We start from the raw sequence: 12,325 nt of genomic DNA, 5'->3' as shown, positions 1-12,325 counted from the left end.
TAGGTGTGGTTTTGCCCCTAAATGTGGATTATCTGAAAGGGTGATAGTTTTATACAATTGTTTTTACCGGAACTCTGTAAGTCAAATTTGTGCACTTTTTATGGGGTTTAAATTAAAGTCCCTTACTTATGATATTTACAAATGGACTTGACTTCTTTCACAACTTCTATGAGTCTACAACCCATATCTCCCACACTCTAACTGTTGTGAGACAGGGGCCTTAGCACGCCCCACCCCATCCTCCCAACAGGAGAAGGAGGGATGAGAGGATCAGCTTCATGGCAGATCTTCTAATTCCACCATAGGCCCAGCAAGTATGGCCAGGGAGGCAGCCCCCTACTACTAGGCTCCATGCTCTGCATATTAGAACTGCACAAGTTTCACTGCAAGAAACTGAGAAGGAGCAGGCAAGCTTTGCTCTCAAGAGAAAGAGGCAGCAAAACTAGCTTATATCAAGCTAGTCAACAAAGGCTCCACAGGCAAAGGATTTGAAGACCAGAAAGAAAGAGGACTGAGATCAACAGAGCTGCTCTGCTGAAACCCAAGGTAGCCAGGAAATTACATAGGCTTTCAGTCAACAAAAGAAAAACAAAACATGCAAAATTTCAGAACAAATGTGTTCCAAGACACAACTATCAAATGCCTCACTTTTGCCATATATTGAAAACATCACTCACCAGCAGCCCATATAGTCAAAATCACGAGAAACCAAGTTAAGCATAAATATGAAAATATATAATTGTACAAATAATTTTAATCTATTAACTCATAAAATCATACAGTGTAATTTAATAAAGGATGAGCTGATAGACTGACAACAATCCCATCATCAAAATATCCCTCTCATTCTCATGCCATCTACACTACAGGCTAGTTATCATGCAGATATACAACAGAATAAACCGATCCTACACCCACATGTCACTTTTCAGGCTCTAATGTAATTCTCTTAAAACTTAAAGAATCATTGCCGAGCTGGAATACTGTACACAATGAGATATCTAATTGTCAGGTAACTCCCTGAGTCTGCAGTCTAAAGTAATATTAATATTCTGTATCATTTCTTGAAGATTTCAGCATTCTATATCCACAATATTGATGAGGTCTGAGAAGCAATTCAGTGCCACAAAAAAAATGTCTTCTATCTCCTCCCTGTCAGCATAAGTCTGATCTACCCTAGATCATACAAATGAGCAATCTCCACAAGCAGAATGGGTTCAGGGTCTGACACCATCCTTCCCTGTGTGAGTTCTGATGTACAGCAACAACATACACTTAAGGAACAATAGTAAGGGAAGATGATTGCAGAAGATGGAGATCTGGAAAATTATTATTAATCTTCATACAGTAATGAACAAAATAAATCTAATGTCATATTAAAGTGTCATAATAAACTGCCATGTTAACATATTGTGACTGAAGGCTTAAAATGCATTAAGGGTTAAATATCTCATTAGCAATACAAGAGAAAAATGGTACAATTTACATCTTTGGTGAAAAACATACTGATTTTTGTAAAGTTTGATATAAATAAGCTTAGGGTTATGATTCTTCTATTGTGCTGTCAGTAGCAACCCAGTATGTAGTTCAATGAATGTTGCACTTGGAGCAAGGCCTGGTTTTGTTTGACTGTTTTTTTAAGATATATGATGGGGAATGCAGACCTCATAGGTGAATGATATTTTTCATCCTAATAAAACCTAACTGTTCTCACTAAGTCAGGGAAATTGGGTGCTGTGGTAGGGGGCACAATTTCTAGGTGACTACTGCTGATAATGATTAATATTTCATAATTGTATGTAGCACCATTGGAATGCTTGGCTAATGAGGGTAATACCCATCAATCTAATGAGAATTCACTCAGGTGGATAGCTATAGGAAAAAACTTTCTTTGATTTTGTGCCAACATATGTTTATCTGTTATATGCAGCAACTTTTGCCATAGTATGAAGTGTTGGCTGTTGGGTCATTACTGCCACCAAAGATAACTTGACAAGCAGCATGATTACTGATTGACCTTGTACTAAGTATGAACTGCAACAATAACTTCAAATCGGCACCATTTCAAATTTCAGACAATTCAGATTCTGAATCCACTATGATGCTGGTTCCGATCTGCTTGTCTGTCTGCTGATCCATCGACCCATACCATGTCAATCTCCATTATAGCTTGGGCTGGGTCTAAAATCAGATGGAGCCTTCCTTCTGATCCTGAACAGATGGGGCTGTATTTTCCTCAAACAGCAGTTCTGGTGAGATTTTTGATGAACAAACAAGAAATCTCATGAGGACAGTTGACTTCCCAACATTTCCCCAATTCGAGATTGCAAAAATCTGTTGAAATCAGATATTAGTATGAGAGTTCCACCATCTGAGGCAAAAAGCTCACAAGAGCAGCATGCAATATTTAGATGTTGTTAAATGCAAACCCCAAACTCTAGATTATACCTTGTCCAGATCTGATCATTGTCTCTTGCGCCTTCAGATCTCAACACTCTCTGCCTTGTTGCCATTGTATAGTCCATTCTGTTCTAGCCACCCCATTACCAGAAAGACGTAGATAAACTGCAAAAGGCTGGAGGAAAACAATAAAAATGAGTAAAAGGATAGAGGGGCTTGCTGTATTAGGAAAGACTGAAGAAACTAAATTTAGCTGTCTCTACTACTGTATACACTGAATGACTTGCCTAAGTGTCAACTAAGATGGAATGGGAACATGACAACAGTCTACAAATAGCTGAAGAATCTAAGAATCAATGATCAAATATGCAGGAAAATGTGGAGGAAGTAATGGGATGATATTAATGATGACCTAAAATGTTAAAAAAAATATGCTTGTACCTGTTTTTACTTCTTGATTATCTATAATGAAGGCTTGAAATATTTTATTTAAAAGGATTTGTTTGTTCCTGTTTTATCTTTAAGATATCAGGAATTTCAACATTGATCTTTCCTTATTTTTCTGTAAAGCTTGTTGGAAATCTCAGAGGATGTGCACTGTTAGCTCTGATACTTTAACTGAATGAGTGGGATGTTGGATTTTAACAAAGGCTTCATTTCTCTGAAATGTTAATTGAACACTGGAGTAAAATAAATGATAAACAAAACACTGTCACATAATCAGACTACAAATCCTTCCCCTCTCAATTACTCAAATTTCACACTCTTAGCCATTACGACACCATCCTCTCACTAGTTCTATAGTCATCAGAGTTTTCCAGACTACATAAGATATGAATTTCTAATGCTAAGAAACAACAAAAGACTCCATCTTTGAGACTTTCTTTATATATCATAAAGAAGCAATAAAAGGTTTCCTTCCCCCCGGTTTGTGCTCCAGTGGTAGGGGAATAAACTAGATGACCTAATAGAGCATTATGACTCTACTTCCTATTATTCTATGATTAACAATTTAAAATGTAGGCTCACAACACTCCGGTCACGTAAGGAAATATAATAACTGTTGCTGAAAGCTGACCTTTGGTTGAGAATGGTTTTAAAGATAGAGTTATGAGTATGATCTTTTTATTATGCATGGTTTTAATTGTGAACAAATGACAGTGTTTGATTTTAAATATATAATCATATCCTCAGAAACTGATTGCGTGGTATTTTCCCAAAAGGCTTCCAACTTTTCTTCTTTTCCTTTCTAGCAATGGCCTGAACAAAAAGCATCACATTATAAAGGAGCTGATGAAAGGAATACTGAGGAGCTGTGATGGTCCTTTCATCCACACATCTCTGAAGAGTAGACATGGGGCAAACATATTTTATCTTTGTTCCTTCCAGAGTTCTCTGCATCCTACATGAAGCAATATATTCTACAAAGTACCAATGTTAGGTATTTATAGCATAGGACACAGTAAGCCTGTTCCCAGGCTTTTTGCATCAGTACCGAAATATTGCATAGTGCTGCCTTTAAACCTACAATAGCCATGGAAACAGCAATCTTTAGTCTGGTATAGCAGCACAACTCCATTTAGGGCCCAATCCTGCAATCGTTACTATCAGGACTATCAGATGAGTAAGGATTATTCACAAGAGTAAGGGTTGCGGGATTGGGCACAATTATTTAGTCCATGCCTGGTTTCCCAGAGTGGTAGTTTGTTTTAGAGTTCCGCATGAGCTAGTGGGTGAAATTCAGCACTGTGCAGAGGGCAAGCTCCAGCTCTATGCACTACTTAAGCCCCATTTGGAGGACTTAAATGGGAGTTAAATGCTTCATAGGACTTATACTGGCTTTTTGCACAAAGGTGGATTTCACTTTTGTATGAATAAACGTTTAAAATCAAATAAGCATGACTAGACCATACACACACACTGTTCAGAAAAAGAGCATTCGGACAATGTCCTGTACACACACATGAACTAAAGAGCAAAAACCTCTCCAGGCAAGTGGAAATGGAATTATTTAAGATTCTGATATCCTTACTCATACTGAGAGTAGTACTGTACTTCTCAAGTAGCCCCAATGAAACCAATGGGACTACTCATGGAGTAAGGTGCTACTAACGCAGTACAACTGTATCAAAATCCAAGTCACAGAATTACATGAGCACTGATCACTGAAGTGTCCACTTCCCCAGGCTGTGATGGAGGAAGGATAAAAGAATGGTGGCTGCAGAACATGGAAACAAAGACCTCAGTGAGGGCAGGGAAAGGGCTAATGAAAACTAAGTGAAAGCCATATCCTAATAATAGGCCAGTCTATTATCTTGGGAGATGCTTATCGTATGTCTTTACTGGCAGAAGAAGAACAGTTTCTCCAAAATGTGAGCACTGTGGACACATGTTACATTAATAACCTATGATAAGCTGCTACTACTGCAGTGAAGGGACCACTTTTCATTTGTTAGTGAAACCGATAGTATGCACTGTTATCCCAGAGCCATGCAGTAGGTAAATTATGCTAGGGCAGAGAAAGAATTTCAAGCTCCCTCTCCCTTTAGATTTTGTACCTCTTACAATAGGGCACCTCCTTTGAACACTGCTAAACTGCTTTCTCTTGCTTTGACACTCACCTTTACTTTAGCTGTGATTTCTGAATTGACTAAAGGCTCAGGGGGAAATCAAACTCTTTTCTTGATCATGTAGTAGAATCTCCTCAGTGGCCTCTATGCAGGTTGAACCACACCTCTATTGTATGCTACATAATCAATGTGTCAACCTTTATCCTTAACTGTCATTTATGATGGCTACATTGTTAACATGAAAGCCTTTCTATCAGGTCTACATTCCTAATCCCATAATAAATAACATTGTTTGAAAATAATATTTTTTTAAAACGAATCATTGCAGAGCATTGTAGTATTTGGCAATATTCTATTTAACAGAACAATTTGTTAGGACTGAATTACTATAGCCTGTAATAAATGCTGAGATTAACAAATGCATGCTTGTACTGAATTAATATTTTATAGCTTCTAGGTCCTGTGTGGGCTGGTTGTTCTACTGGAATGTTTTAGCACCATGGAAACGCTGGTAGATATTTTCTCTTAATTGCATGAATGGTTGACAGATAACAGTACAGTACCATGGAATTAAACTCTGATTGCTGATGAATTCTGATGAGTCTCTAGACTGTTTCTGTTGTTTTAGTTTTATTTTTAAATGTTGCAACATCTATCTGTGTCCATTATAATTTCTAAAAGCTTTAATGTCAGTAGGTATTGTATTTATATGACATGCAGCATGTAATTATTACAACTGTAACTTGCATGGAGGTATACACTTTTTAAAACTGAACATTCTCCCCTAGTTAAAACAAACAGAAAAAACAATAAATCTCTTGAGTTATTATTAAAAGCCCGTATGATTAAATAGTTACTTTTTTTTAAATTGCTGTGTTTTACAATAAGGCTCTATTTCTCTAAACAATTATGCTAACTCCTTAGTTCTAGAGTTGTTAATTAGGAAAACAGTGTTTAGATTTTGGATTATTCAAAACCATTAAAAAGAAATACAGGTTGCAATCTCCTCTTATCTAGACATCTTGTCTATTTCACATTGAGAGTGATTCAACATCTTACTGCATTGAGCCCTAAAAATCATTATATGCTATTAATTAATGAGAAATTCGGCTATTTTAAAACACCTTATTCACTCTGTAAGCACCCTTTGTGTTACATGACTCACCAGACTGCAACTATTTGTACTGCATGTGATTATATCTAGATAAATATAATAAATGTACAAAAGAGTCTTAGAAATAGGGATGATGTAACAAGAGACTGACGATAGAATATCGACTCTGACTTGAATCACTGGCTTGAATCTGACCAAGATGATGGTTGCTAAAGGTTGCCCTATCACCATGTGTCAACTAAAAGGAGTTGGTGGTCTCAAGTCAAGATCTTGGTGGACAAGTGTCCATGTCTATGTTACAAAAGCCACTATCACAATTGGTGCCCTTTGTTATGGTTACAAGGCTGGCTGCACCTGAGCGCATCCTCCTCAGATCTTGGATCTCGTGCCTATACCACCCTCCGGGTAGAATCCTACTATTCTTCCACCCTTCGACTGGGGCCTGGGCTACGGTTCCTTCTATATCAACTGTGTTTACCAGGCAGGTCTGACTGGGTTCAGGCACCTGCAGTTCTTCCCTTTGGGAGCCAGTGACCTGTGGATTCAGTGACCCTAAACAGCCTTCTTAAAACAGAGTATTGTTTAATTTTAACAGCAGGAGCCAAGCATAACATAATGAAAAGGATTTTTAAAACAATAAAAGTTCTACACGCATGTCTATCTTACCTAGAGTCCTAGGCAGGCCTATCTTATCCCAGATCCCTAATCTGCAGGGGTCTAGGTCTCAGTCTGTCCCCCGTCCTTGAGGACCTATCATTCAATCTAGCCAAAGGTCTTTGTTCTCATTTTCCCATGCCTTTTGCCTTGCTGCCCAAAACCACTCTGGTAAGATCAGCAAGGTGTCAGAAGTGGAACTTCAAAGCGGGCTCTTGCATTGTCCCCCAGGTGTCGGTAGATGGATGTCTAGGTGAAGCGATGGTGCTCTTTTCTGCCTACATGCAGTCAGCCTCCATCACACCCTTGTTGGCACATTTAGTTACAGATGAACTGAACGGTCATAGAGCGTACTTGTAGGTCAGGAATATAATAGACTGGTAGAGCAATGTAAGTAACTGCTCAGATGGTATTATCTTCATTTTTACAGCTGGAGAATTGAGGCACAAAAAGACCAAGTGACTTATCTAAATACAGGAAATATGATAGAGTAGGGTCTTCTCTGTCCCATGCCAATACCCTAACCATTGGATCATCCTTCTTCTCCTTCATTTCTGAACAGATAATTCATTTATCATTCCTGTCTATCTTGAACATTCCATGAGTACTTCATTCTCTTTTTAAAATTATGAAATGTCCTAATACTACAGAACTGCACAAGACTCTGAAGATGGACTGAATGAAACTGTCTTCACAGGAAGAATGGATAAATTAAAGTTAATGAGTGCCTCATTTATAACGGAATATTTGAGAGCTTTACTTACTTTTGTTTAAAACAACGTTCTATTCCCCACGCCCTGAATTAATAATTGGTAGTGTATAATTTTTTTAAGTGAAACTTAGGGAAATTATACATTTTAATTGTAAGACAACATTTATAGTTACACAAAATATCCATAAGGAAAATATTTGTGCTGTCAAATATACTACTCTATTCTGAGGTGATAAATGAAGTTGGTATATACCACTGAGAAAATATTTAATCTGCCCATAGGAGCTTGTGGCATATATAAATATTTTGTGCACCACTTGTTATACACTTGTTATACTGTACTATGTAGTACAGAACTAGTGGGTGTATATAAATTTTCTGAGGATCATGGGATTGTTTGATAGTAGATTATGTAAATTGTGGTAATTAGTCTCAATGATCCGAACACGAGGCAAATGCATTCTTTAAGCAAACTAGTCTTACATAACCAAAATGAGACATAATGACAATCCCTTATGACTTCAACAATAAGTGTATTGTGAGTGTTACCAGCTGAACATGCAGACTGCACAATATGCTGTAAGGTTTATGAAAAGGCAAGGGTCAGATTAACCTACCAGTGTGGCCAAGGCACAATACCTTTATGGCCCCCTACCTTCATGGTCCCCTACCTTCTCATGAACAACAAACAGCTGTATAGTACACGCCCTGCAGTGAGGCTGGCCATGCTGCTCATCCTGCAGCTGCTTTCATAGAATCATAGAATATCAGGGTTGGAAGGGACCTCAGGAGATCCCCTACTCAAACCCCCTACTCAAAGCAGGACCAATCCCCAGATAGATTTTTACCCCAGTTCCCTAAATGGCCCCCTCAAGAACTGAGCTCACAACCTGGTGTTTAGCAGGCCACTGAGCTATCCCTCCCCTTTGTGTAGGGCTGCTCACTGTGATGGGGGTTGCAACGTCACTCACTCAGGTTTGGCCAACCAACCCCCATCATGATGAAGAATCAGCCAGGCCAAAATTGAGTGAGTGGCATTGCAACCCCAATCGGGGAGAGCAGCCCCACAAAGCAGCAGCAGGATGATCACCTCATCCTGGCAGATCCACAGCATGGCCAACCCAGCTGCAGTGAGTATATTATACAGCTATGTGTTGGGCCTTGCCCATCCCCGTCCCGCCCCATTTGGACCCCAGGCACATGCCTAGTTTGTCTATACATTAATCCAGCCATGGACAAGTTAAGGGAACTTTGTGAACTCATATTGTCACCAATTTCATTTACATCTCAGTCCCAGCATTGCTTTACTGTAGTTTGTGTGGGGACTTATCATAGTCTACATCTACAGTATTGTACTTAGGCATGCAACAAGTTCAGATCTAGGGATCTCCGCTCACTCTTGTGGTTTTGGGTCTGGGTTTGATCCAAAACAGGAAAGGGGGTAGGTTAAGTGGAAATATCACAAGAATATATGGGTTTGTATGGTTTCTTTCTACCACTCAAGAGAGCTGAAATCGCATCAGTTTAGCTGGTTGCATAAGATTTCTGCCAATGTGGACTGAAATTTTGCAAGAGCAGTTCATAGAAGTTTGATGTCATTAAATTCAAATGTGAGCCTTAAACCTAGTTTGGTCTCAAACTTGAATCCTAAATCTTATCCTAGACTTAATCTGGATCCAAACACCATTTCATTAACCCAAGGCTAATTTTTTATTGTACATTTTTGGGGGCATTGTAAACGTATTAAATCCCTAGAACACTTAGTAACCTCTAGTGCCATTTACACATATAGTTCCCAGGGGCAGCAGGTTTGTATAATTTTTGGTGGTGACCAGAACGGGTCTAAGTCCTCCCCATACACACACACTTGCCTTGTAAGCCGATTTTTTTTTTAAATAATGTAAAAATGGTCTGGAAACAGTAAGTGTTTAAGAGTTTTCTGATATTGCACAATGTTGGGGGGTAGAGGGAATAAGGGCTCTAGCTGGGGGTGAGGGCTCTGGGCTGGGGTGGGGATGAGGGGTTTGGGGTGTGGGAGGGGCTCAGGGCTGGAGCAGAGGGTTGGGATGGGGGGGGTGAGGGCTCTGGATGGGGATGCAGGCTCTGGGGAGGGGCCGGGGATGAGGAGTTTGGGGTGCAGGCAGGCTGCCTCTGGCTGGGGCCAAGAGGAAGACTCCGCCCCTCCTTCTCCCCACTGGCAGCAGTGAGCTCCAGGGAAGGGGTCCTCTCTCCCCCACCAGTAGCACACTCACCCCGCACCACTGCTGCACGTGCTCCTAGGGCCCCTCTCAGGTCCAGGGGGTTACACTTCCCTGGAGCAAAAAATCCTCATTGAAAAACAAGAGCGACAAGAGTTCTGAGGGAAACCCGAGTTCTGAGGGAAACCCGACAATCAACAAACTTTTCCCCACCCTCAACTCCAGAGAAAGATTACTGAGGGGCTGGGGGAGAGAGACTTCACGCTGTACCCAGGGAGAACCCATGAAAGGAGCTGCTCACGTGGGGGAGGTGCTGGCCATGGGGCAGCAGGAGGCTGCATTGCACCGAGGGAGACAGGGGAAAGAAGCTGGGAGAGGGGAGGAAGAGCAGTGAAGTTGTTTGCATTGAGGAGACAGTGGAGATAGGGAGGAGGAAGCGTGGGGTGGGTGGTCGGAGTGCCCTGGCTACAGCCACAAAGAAGGGAAACTAGCACAAGAAAAGAAAGTGGAGGAGATGCAGGGAAAGAAAAAGCCCAAAGCAGGCTGAGGAGCCACATGGGGCTCCCTGAGCTGCTGCAGTCACTCACTCACTCCTTCACCCAAACTCCTCAGCCTGCTGCTGGCGCCGCTCCCTTTTGTAGCCAGCAGTGGCAGCGGCCGGCAAGGGATTGCAGCGCAGAGCGGCAGGGCAGCTACCCACTGCCCAGGGTGCAGGCAGCGACACTCGGATGGAGGCGTGTGGGGCAGCAGGCGGGGCTACGGGAGAGACCCGGCCCCAAACATTCATGGAGTCCAACCCCCAGGCCCTGAATATTGCTGGAGCACAGGCCCATATAACTCACCACCCCGATAGTTCCTGATTATTAATTATTATTATTATTTTGTTCACTTATTGCTAGTGTACACTTAGTGCTCTTTGTAGGTGATGGACCTGACAGCCCTGCAGACTGGCATCCTCTCAGTATCTACAAAAAAAGGTACAATGTGGGAGTGGCTGTGCCGTCTTCCCCACACTGCACCATCACAGCCCTAGACGGACCACTTCCAGGATTGAAAGCCTCTGTGCCCATTTAACTTTTGGCCTCTGCTGCAACTTTCAAAAGATGTCAGTTACTGACAGTGGGGTTTCTTAATGAAATGTGTACCACTAGGGCTTAAAAGCCACCAAAGAGTAACACTTTTGACTAATGATGGGCCTGAGCCAAAACCCTGACTCCAAAGAAAATTAAACCAATAAAATGCTCTGGAACATTGGATCTTCAAATTCTGCACTGAGATATGGCTCTGGATTTTGCAGATTTTCCCTCTCTTTATAACAGGACAAAGCAAACCCTAGATCTAACCCTTGCCAAGATTTGGGGTGTTCAAAATCCAGGTCTGAATTTTATAGTTTGAGCCCATCTCTTCTACAAAACTGGGCTGGTGTCAAACCAAGGACCAAGAGGTAAAAATCTCTATCGTATACCCCATTCAAGTAACACACCACCAAGCCATTAACAAATATCCCCTTTTTTCCTGATTATTGTTTCCAGAAGGCCTACTTAGCTTTATGCTGTCTCAAACAAACTGGCAGGAATCATGTCTATATATATTCAAGCAGGTCCTGCCCCATTATAGGACCCCAATCTTGATTGGACAATACCAGGGTACAAATATATTAATAATCTGATTTTATCTAACTGCAAAGGTAAAAACTGTATTAAAGGTGGTACTGAATCCCAAGGATTCTCCTTTGCAATGCTACTCTATACATCCTAGATGGCTTGAGATTGGAATTTTCTGAAATGTAAGCAGAAAAAGTTATTTGCATAATTCGCATGCTCATCTACTGCAATTGCATTCACATATAATACACTTATAGCCCCAAATGTCCAAACACGAATACAAGAGTGCAACTTTGTGCAGGGTTGCGTGTAAACAGGATTGGGGTATGTGTGTATGTGTCTCTCTCTCTTGATATATATTGGCTGACCCTAGCATCAATAACAGCCTTCTACTTACATATAGCTTAAGGAGTTCTAACTTAGCTCAAGGGGTAGCAATTTCTGTTTCTGGTGTTGAAAAGTTATGGGTCTGATCCCCCTTAACAACTGCAATGCCTGTATACCATGGTAAACATGAATGAAACTGAGGGCTTGGCTACACTTGCGAGTTAGAGCGCAGTAAAGCAGCCCCGGGAGCTCTAACTCCTGACATGTCCACACTGGCAAGGCACGTAGAGCACCCGGACTCCGTGGCTGGAGTGCTCCCGGTAATCCACCTCCCCAGGAAGCATAATGCTTGCTGCACCCCAGCTGGAGCGCCGCGGCACCAGTGTGGATGCCCTGGTCTATTAATGCACTCTAATCGGCCTCCAGAAGTGTCCCACAATGCCTGCTCTAGCCACTCTGGTCAACACTTTGAACTCTACTGCCCTGCCCTCAGGTGACCAACCGTCAGACCCGCTCTTTAAATTCACTAGGAATTTTGAAATTCCCCTTCCTGTTTGTTCACCCAGGGGTGGAGTGCTCTCAGCGCATCTTTCCAGGTGACCATGCCTCCACGCACCAGGCGATCCCCAGTATGGAGCAATGGCGAGGTGCTGGACCCCATCAGTATTTGGGTGGAGGAAGCTGTCCAGTCCCAGTTGCGCTCCAGCCATAGGAATTACAATACCTTAGAGCAGATATCAAGGGAC

General features: G+C 41.5%; 1 long non-coding RNA gene across 1 annotated transcript in view; it reads right to left on the bottom strand.

Annotated features, from left to right (window-relative positions):
* Positions 1-410: 410 nt before the first annotated feature.
* LOC135973283 (uncharacterized) overlaps positions 411-12,325 on the bottom strand; it is a 28,226-nt gene continuing 16,311 nt past the window's right edge. The window contains exons 3-4 of the long non-coding RNA XR_010590094.1: positions 2,449-2,575; positions 411-2,334 (exon numbers count right to left, since the gene is read on the bottom strand). This is a non-coding gene — a long non-coding RNA (uncharacterized LOC135973283). The remainder of the gene's footprint in view (positions 2,335-2,448; positions 2,576-12,325) is intronic.

This window comes from Chrysemys picta, chromosome 8 (assembly GCF_011386835.1).
Source record: "Chrysemys picta bellii isolate R12L10 chromosome 8, ASM1138683v2, whole genome shotgun sequence".
Taxonomy (NCBI): domain Eukaryota; kingdom Metazoa; phylum Chordata; order Testudines; family Emydidae; genus Chrysemys; species Chrysemys picta.
The sequence above is the reverse complement of the archived record's forward strand: the minus strand, read 5'-3'. Positions and strand labels throughout refer to the sequence as shown.